We start from the raw sequence: 9405 nt of genomic DNA, 5'->3' as shown, positions 1-9405 counted from the left end.
ATTTCTTTGAAGTGAAATCAGTTTAACTCAGGAATCAATTTGCTTCCTTCCATATAGGCCAAGGAAAGACTGTACATAGACATTGACCCACAATACCTGGTTGACCACAGAATCCACAAGAGATGTCCAAATTATGAACTTCCATGAGAAAAAAATGGTGGTTCTATGGCTGCCTGGAATGGCCATATTTAATTGCTCCCCAGGATAATAGCATTTATTGTTAAACTTGCTAGAAACATAACGAAAATGTAAATGCTAATCTTTAAAATAAGCAGGACTCCTATCACATCCTTCTCTTGTGGCTTTTTTCCCTATACCCCTGCTTTGGGACCTGCCTGTCTAGAATGTAGAGGCTCTGGAAAAGGGATTCTCAACCTTAGCACTGTTGACATGTGGGACCCAAAATTTTTTGTTGGGAGGCAGAGGGGCGGACAATCTGTCCTGTGCATTGGAAAATGTTTAGCAGCAACCCTGGCCTCTACCCACTAGATGACAGTAGCAATCCCCCTCCCCCTTCACGAAAATAAAAAATGTCTCCAGATGTCACTGAATGTCTCCTGAAGGACAAAATTGCCCCTGGTTAAGAATCACCAGTCTCAATCATGCACTTACCACGAAGCTCTAGGAAACTACAAATAGAGTATTATTGTATAGCCCTGAGATCTTTTTAAGGAAACTACTGTGCTTGATCATCTTAATCAGCTGATAATCTGGACTCAAAAGAAAGTAGATGGTATTCTCTAGGTGTCATCTGTGGAGTAGAATAAAGAAGTTCCAACCTTACAGAATTTTGCAAGAAATGGCCATTCGTTTCCTAGGTACTGAGTGGACAAAAAAAGCAAAATAAGCAAATAAACAAAACCCCTAAAATGGAAATGGGCGGTCTTTAAAATGTCTGCTTGTGTGTGTACATTTTCAATTTAATCTTAACAGTTACGGGCATGAGAAAAACACAATTTTCCATTTCTACACATAGGGACTTTTTTGGTGCAAATAAATCAGAGAATAAAACATGAATATATTCAGATGGCTTCTTTTCTCACTTGTACTCAGTACCAAAGCACAAGAAGTCATTTTCTTAAAAAGTAAGAAGGAAACGTCTATTGGTAATATGCTATTTGAGTCTTGCAAAACTGTTTTAATTCTGCAAAGTTTTTGTCTTTACTCCTTGGCTTGAATGAAGTTATAAAATGGAAAATAGCTGTAAAACATAGCAATATAAATATCAATCTAGGTGTGTTTGATCTTTTCACATTTTTGTAATTAAAAATAATAATAATCTGTCTAGAGTCAGTTACATCAGCGATTATTCAAGCAGGTCTTTAGCAGTTAGATTTGTCTGTGACTAAACACTATGTTATAGATGAAATGCAAACAAATTCTCCACATTTTAGAGCAATGCTGGCAATGGAAGCATTGGATTGAGAGAAGCTGGAGATAGAACGATCTTAAGTAATAGAAGAAATAAACTATCTAATCACCAGAGAAGCCATTTCATATTGTCACATTTCATATTGTCACATTTCATATTGTCACATTTCATATTGTGACCCTATTCATCTTAGAGACAGAATGTTCCAAATGCTTGGGAAAGATTCAGAGGAAAGATCATAATGTAGATATAAGTATACACATATATATTCACTTAATCCTCCCAACAACTATAACAGGTGAATACTGTTCAGTGAATACTGGGAATACATGAATAAGAAATGAATGCTGTCCCCATTTTTCTGATGAGAAACTGAGGCACAAAGAGGTTAAATAACTCAAAGCCAAATATTTAGCAAGAGGCAGACCCAGGATTTGAACCTGGCAGCCTGATTCCCAAGTGCACACTCACCTATTATACAGAACCGCCTCTTTCAAAGGTTAGAAGCAAGGATCTAGGAAGGAAATGGGATCGTTTGTCCCAAACAAGTACAAAGTCATATATCATTTAAAATATGGCCACACTGGAGGAAGACCTGACAATTATTCAGTTAACTTAATCCCTGTAGAGATAAATTCCTTAGGGGTTGATGAAAAAGGGTACTGACACATCCCCTTCTGCTCTCTGTACTCATCAAATTAGCCACGTAATTGCCAAATCCCAAACCCACTTGGTAGATACAGCTGTAATGTTACTCTTTAAAGATAAACAGTTTTGTAAATAAGCATCTTCCCACTCCCACTCCCACTGAGGGCTAAAAAGCACCCCTGTGTGGAAGACTGAGTAATCACGTTCAATCTGGACTGAGATATGCCAGACTGGGGAAGAGACACTTCATGGTTACCTGGGAGACACTGCTGGGATTGGACTGCTGGGCCCTCCTCCTACCAGCTGCTACCATTTCTCTCCCATCTAAGAAGTTCCCTTGCTTTCCCCTCTGTCTCCTCCTCAGTCTTCCCTTCTTCCCCCTGCCCTCTCAACATAGGTGTTCCCAAGGTTCTGTCCTCAGCCATGATCACGGGTCCCACCATCTCACAAAACAATTCTACATTTTGCCCTCCAGTCTAACCCCTCCTTGAATTCCAGACCCTCATTCTTACCTTCCTGCTGTACAGCCCCTTTATGCGTCCAAAACAGAATTAACGAGTGCCCTCTCCAAAAAAAACCCCGTCAATGATTGTAACAAATGACTATTGTCTCTGTCACCCAATTCTTCCTACCACTTCCTACTGTATCCCACCATTCACCCAATGCTGACTGCACGTCAGCATTGAGTACCTGAAATGTGCCTAATCTGAAATGAGATGTGCTATAAAGGCTTAGTAGGAAATTTTACACAGATATAATTAAGAACTTCTATATTGATTGCATGTTAAAATATTTTAATATATTGGGTTAAAATATTAAATCATTTCACCAGTCTAATTTTGGTTTTTTTTTTTTGAGACAGAGTCTCTGTCACCCAGGCTGGAGTGCAGTGCTACAATCTCAGCTCACTGCCACCTCCACCTCCCGGGTTCAAGCAGTTCTCCTGCTTCAGCATTCCTAGTAGCTGGGACTACAGGCAGATGCCACTATGCCCAGCTAATTTTTGTAATTTTTGTAATTTTGCTCTGTTAGACAGGCTAGTCTCGAACTCCTGACCTCAAGTGATCTGCCTGCCTCAGCCTCCCAAAGCACTGGGATTACAGGAGTGAGCCATCACGCCTAGCCTCATTTTAGATTTTTTAATGTAGCTAAATAATGACTTTGCAAAGATATCAACATCCAAATTCTTGAAACCTATGTATATGTTACCTTATATGGCAAAAGAGACTTCGCATACGTGATTAAGCTAAGGATATTAAGATGCAGGGGATATCTCGAAGTATCTGGATGGGTCCAACATAATCACAGGGGTCCTTACAAGAAGGAGGCAGAGGGAGATTTAACTGCAGAAGATACTATCCCACTGGCTTGAAGATGGAAGATGGGGCCACAAGCCAAGGGATGTAAGTGGCTTCCAAAAGCTGGAGTTGTCAATGAAACAGATTCTCCTCTGAAGATTCCAGAAGGAAAACAGCCAAGCCAACATCTTGATTTTAGATTTTTGACCTCCAAAACTGTAATAGAATAAATTTGTGCTTTTTTAAGCCCCTAGGTTTGGGGTAACTTGTTATAGTAGCAATAGGCTACTAATACATGTGGCTACTGGGAAACTTAAAGTTACATGTGGCTCACACTTGTAACTCACATTCTGTTTTTGTTTGCTTGTTTGTTTGTTTGAGATAGGATCTTGCTCTGTCACCCAGGCTGGAGTGCAGTGGTATGATCATGACTCACTGCAGCCTCAACTTCCTAGGCTCCAGGGATCCTCCCACCTTAGCCTCCCAAAGTGCTGGGATTACAGGCGTGAGCCACTGTGCCTGGCCAACATTCTATTTGCATATCACAGCATTGCTCTAGAATCTTCTCCTTGTCAGTCCATTCTCCTGCAACATTGCTGTCATGCTGTTGCTTCCCTGCTCAAATGCTGCCATCAGCAACACAAGTGGATAAAATGAAGCCCAAATTCCTGTCTGCCTTTCAAATCTCTCTCCATCACTTCCCCATTTCCAGCCTTTGCAGTTTCATCAGCACTACACCACTAGCACCCAAAAAAATCTTATCTTTCAACCAATCTAGTCTACCTCTGCTTCCACAAATTTCCCTTATTTTCCTGTTTTTATCTTTTTCCCGAGGTTTTTCCTCTATCGTAAATGCATTTATTTTCTTTTTCATTTATTTCATGTATTTGCTTTTTCAAAATCTTGTCCATCCTTTGAAATGTAGTTTAAATCTCACTTCTTCCAGGTAGCCTTTCTCAGCCCCCACTAGGGTTAATTGTGCTCTCTTCTGTGTCTCCTATTGTATATTATCACTTACATCATAACATCATGGAGATCTGACTTACAGTAGAGATGTTGCTTCCCTGGGTGCTTCCAAGGGCAGGGGCCCGCCATATTCATCCTGGTTCTGTGAATTGCGTCCCCCCAAGGTTCACATGTTGAAGCCCAAACCCCCAATGTAATTTTATCTGGAGATAGGTTCTTTTGGAGAGTGTCCTTAATTAAGGTCAAATGGGGTCATAAGGATGGACCCCTAATCCAATAGGACTGTGGCCCTATAAGACAAGGACGATCTCTCTCTCTCTCTCTCTTTCTCTCTCTCTACCTAGGTCTCTCCCACCTCTTCTCCTACCATGTGAGGCCATAGCAAGAAGGTAGCCATCAGCAAGCCAGGAAGAGAGCCCTGCTGGCACCTTGATCTTGAACTTTCCAGCCTAAAAAACTATGAGAAAATAAATTTCTGTTTTTCAAACCACCCAGTCTGTAGTATTTTTTTATGGCCAAAAGATTGGGCCTCCAGGGGCCACTCTAGGTTTCCCCTCCACTGCTCTGGTGCAGATGCTGAGGATTGACTTGCAGGCACCATGGAACTATTTGAACAAAGGACTCCTAAGAAAAGACTGGACTTTCTTTGTGAGCCGATGAGATTTTCGACTAACAGTTCATTGATATTACCACAGTTGCATCGATAGGCTGCTGAAAGTCAGAATATACTGGAGACAGAGAGATAGGCAAGAGAATCTGTGATACCAAGTAAAAAGTTTTGAACAGAAGAGGTCTGGATGTGCTTCTTGAAGGGTCTGGATATTATTTATACCAGCCTCCACATTTGTAACAAAACTGTAGCCAGAGTGCAGGTCTCAAAGCTCCTTACCCAGCATCCATTCAGGCAGTCCACCTTGCATGGCCATTTTTCTGTAATACAGGCTTTGAAGAGATTTGTGTAGTTCCATGAATAAAATAGTTTAATAAGTATTAACTTCAAGTCATTCATTTAAAAACATAAATTGGGCAAACAGGCCAGACGAAAACTGTTATGCAACCCCAACATGAAAGGTCCCTTGATTGCATTTGTAGGTGACATGACGACAGCTCTCTATTCTTAGTTCCCTGAGTGTCACCAGCTGTCCACCATGAGAATTCTGGAACATTTTCCCAGAGAACAATGTGTTGAAACATGCTACTTTTACCACCTTGTGAGAGAGTCATATTAGCCTAATGTTCATGGCCTGAAATGTTTACCTTCAGATGGATTGGGTTGAAATTGGACGTTAAAAAGTGGGAGGTTTATTTCTACCTCAACCAGTTCTCTGATTGTCCAGCACCAACTGGGTGTCCAACAATTCAATTCAATTCTGATCATTCAGAGTTAGCCCAGACTCTACAGGTTAAGGGCTCAGTCCAACAAGACTGTCCCTACTTCAGACACTGCAAATGGGGTCCCCAGGCTACTCACCTATCTACCTGGCTAACTGCAAATTTAGAGCTTCCTAAGATCCCTTTGTCAGGTTCAATAATTTGCTAGAACAACTCATGGAACTCAGAAAGCACTTTACATACTATTACCAGTTTATTGTAAGAATATAACTTGGGAACAGCCAAATGGAAGAGATGCACAGGGCAAGATGTGGGGAAGGGGCATGGAGCTTCCATGCCCTCTCTGCGTTTGCCACCCTCCCAGGATCTTGATATGACTGCCAACCAGAAGCTCTCCAAAGCCGGTGGTTTAGGGGTTTTTATGGAAGCTTCATGACGTAGGCATGATTGATTAGAACACTAGCCATTGGTGATTGAACTAAATCTTCATTTCCTCTGCCCTCCCTGGAGGTCAGAGGGTGGGGCTGAAAGTTCCAAGCTCCTAATCAAGACTTGGCCTTTCTGGTGACTGGCCCTCACCCTGAAGTTATCTAGAGGTCCTCCCAAGAGTCACCTCATTAGAACAAAAGAAGCTCCTGCCACCCTTATCACTCAGGAAATTCCACAGGTTTTAGGAGCCCTGTGCCAGCAACTGACAGGTGACAAGGACTAAATATATACTTCCCATTATTCCACAATGAGGAAAGTATCTTACTTTTCTTCCTAGAATAATATAGAGACCATATTATTTGTATCAATTTTCACATTAATGGGAAGGTCGGTAAAACAGATATTTGCATCCCTGTTTCATAAATTAGGAAGTTCCTAAAGCTAGGATGTGAGGAAAGTCAAATTCATGTTCTCACATGTGATCAGAAAACATTTTTAAATGTAGATAACTCACGGACTATTCAATTTAAAGAGAAATCAAGGAATCTACCAGTTCATCATCCTAGGTCTGGGGCAGCAAGACTAGGAAGTGCTTGATTCCTCTTCTCACTGAGTTTTAGGCCTTCCTGGCCCCACTTTCTAAAAGTGCTTTGCCAGCTACCCACGCCCCTGAATCCAAATGCTCACATAGATATTTTTTTTTATCAGTAAGCCTGACTGACCTCCCCAACTAAGCCAGATTCCCCTATTCATCAGTGCTGTCCTGGCACCACTGACTTCACCATTGCACTTACCACTCCAGTAATTTTACATTTGTATGTAATTCTTTAATTATACAAGATGGTATGATATATTTTAATGTCACTCTTTCCCTACTAGTCCATAAGCTTCATGAACCCACCAGTTTATCCCCAGCATCTAGTAGGATGCTAAATTTGTATAAATATTTACTAAATAGATTCATTTATCTTGATCTCATCTTCTGACTCTAGTCCAATTATTTTTATTTACTGTACTATGGAAACCTGAATTACTCTTTCTCCGCTTATAATCACAAACTGGTCAGAATCTTAAAGGAGTATTCTGTTCAATGTGGAGTTTCTTAATTAAGAGAAAGTAAAAATTCACATAAATGCTAAATTTTCATGTGTCCCCTCTCACAGCCCCAGGGCCCTGTGCCTAATGGAACCTGCCTGTGAAATCTGGCTCATTAATCCTGTTATCCAATTTGGAACCTGAAAGTTTCAGGATTCACTAAATGGTGAATACAGATAGACCCCTACTAGCATTAACAGATCATTGTCTTTGACTCCAAAAGATGTGTGAACGTTTAGGAAGTCCTCCTTCTGCCACAAATATGTCAAGGAATCTTCAGGATAAATCTACTGGGCCATTGTTTTCCACCACTCTCAGATGAACCAGGGCCACACAACTCCAACACCCCACAGAAGTCAACTGTGGATCAGAATTTCTGCTCCTATAACATTGCTCCTTGAAAATTTTGACAGTAAAACTGGCACACCACACAAGAGTTTCATGAAAAGAGATGATTCTTTCTGCATTACCTTCGCTTGGGTTCACAGTCACTGGTTTATTGGCAGGCTTCCTCTCCACAGGTGCTGCTTTTTCCCAGGGCTCTGGGGCTGGAGTGAGCCCCCGTGACAGACAGCGGTCATGCTTCTCACTCTGACCTCCAGGCCAAGGCAGGGTCTGACTCCCTGTACCAGCCTCGCTCTTCCACAAGCCCTCTCCAGAGGTCTCCGGGGTCTCCAATCAGCTCAAACTCCAACTTCATTTGGGTTATGCTAGTCTGCCAGAAATATTTTTATCAGTCTGGCTGTGTCAACACTTCTTCCCAGCTGTTCTTTAGTAAATCGAGGCAGGCAAACATGCCTGAGAGGAAAGCTGCCTCCTCACTCCAGTCACCAGAAAGAGTGGTGTCTCAGCTTCTATGCTGCTAAAACACCCTGTTGGAATTAGAGTGGGCAACGAAGTCTTCCGGGTATTAGAGACACTCAAAAAACTCTCTAGAATAGTGGGTTACATCGTAAGATTTCAGTAAAAGAGACATTTACTTACTTAAATTCTAACTACCTCATTTATTATCTAGGTTACCTCAGGAAAATTTCTTATCCTCTTTGGGCCTCTATTTTCTTATCCATAAAATCAGGATCAAAATATCTATCTCAAGTGGTAGGTACGAGTATTAAAAATGAAATAGTATATGTCAAATGGCCTGGCACAGAGGAAGTGAAAATAAAAGTTACTGCCCTGCCACCTTCCCTTCAAAGGCATTGAGACTGAAGTGAAGAGAGAGAGGGATGGAGACCTCTCTACAGATGTAAAAGAATGAGAGGAAGAGACTAGGGCCCAATACTAATGTCCATTGATTTATTCAGTACAAGAATTATTTCTTCCAAAATACACTCACACCTTACCATCAATTCAGCATTCATGCTTCCTCAGGGATTGGGTAATGCAGCCACTGCTATCCTTATTGCCCCATTCTGGAGAAAATCGAGGCACCAAGGAGGTGACTTTCTACGTTCATCCAGAAAGTCAAGAGAAGCATAAAGTCAAAGTAATCATAAAGCAAGACAAAAAATATATAAAACAACATTTGGATTCCTTGGTATTTTAAATGGCTAATCTGATAACTACTTCTTACTTAGTGCCTACTGTATATCAGACACTCTGCTAGGTGCTTTATGCAACATTTTTATTCAACAAATATCTTTGAAAACCTGGCACTATTCTGGACACTGAGAATATAACGATAAGCAAAAAGACACGTGCATTCTGCTCTTGCGTAGTCCTGTGCAGGAGCCAGACACCAACCAAATAGTCACATGAGTAAGTGAATAATTACACAATGTGATAACCACAATGAAAGAGAGTTACACAGCGTGAATGGAGTACACAATGGTTTGTAAAACACAGCTTCTCAGAAGTGCCATTTGAGGTGAAATCTAAAGGATGAAACGCAATGAACTAGGGCACCAAGAAGAAGTTCCTGGGCGGGGGAAACAGCCAGTACAAAGACCTTGGGGCAGGACAGAACATTCAAGAAACTAGATCTGGTTTCATGTGGCTGGTTCACAGAAAGAGAAGAATGAGGTCAGATGAGTTTGGAGAGACCCTGAGACTCTAGTATTCCAGTCAGAAATTTCAGGCTTCATCCTAAAAGCAACAAGAAGTCATTAAATCAATCAATTGATTAATTTATCTGTTTAGGGTTCTGGGATTTTTCAGGGATATCATCCTACCATAAGCATCTACATGATATCTAGTGTAGAATTCAAATTCACTAGACTACGAAATAAATACTGTCTGCATCTAATTCAGAATCCAATAACTTTT

The sequence above is a fragment of the Pongo abelii genome, chromosome 10, assembly GCF_028885655.2.
Source record: "Pongo abelii isolate AG06213 chromosome 10, NHGRI_mPonAbe1-v2.0_pri, whole genome shotgun sequence".
Lineage (NCBI taxonomy): Eukaryota > Metazoa > Chordata > Mammalia > Primates > Hominidae > Pongo > Pongo abelii.
Note: the sequence above shows the minus strand (reverse complement) of the source record.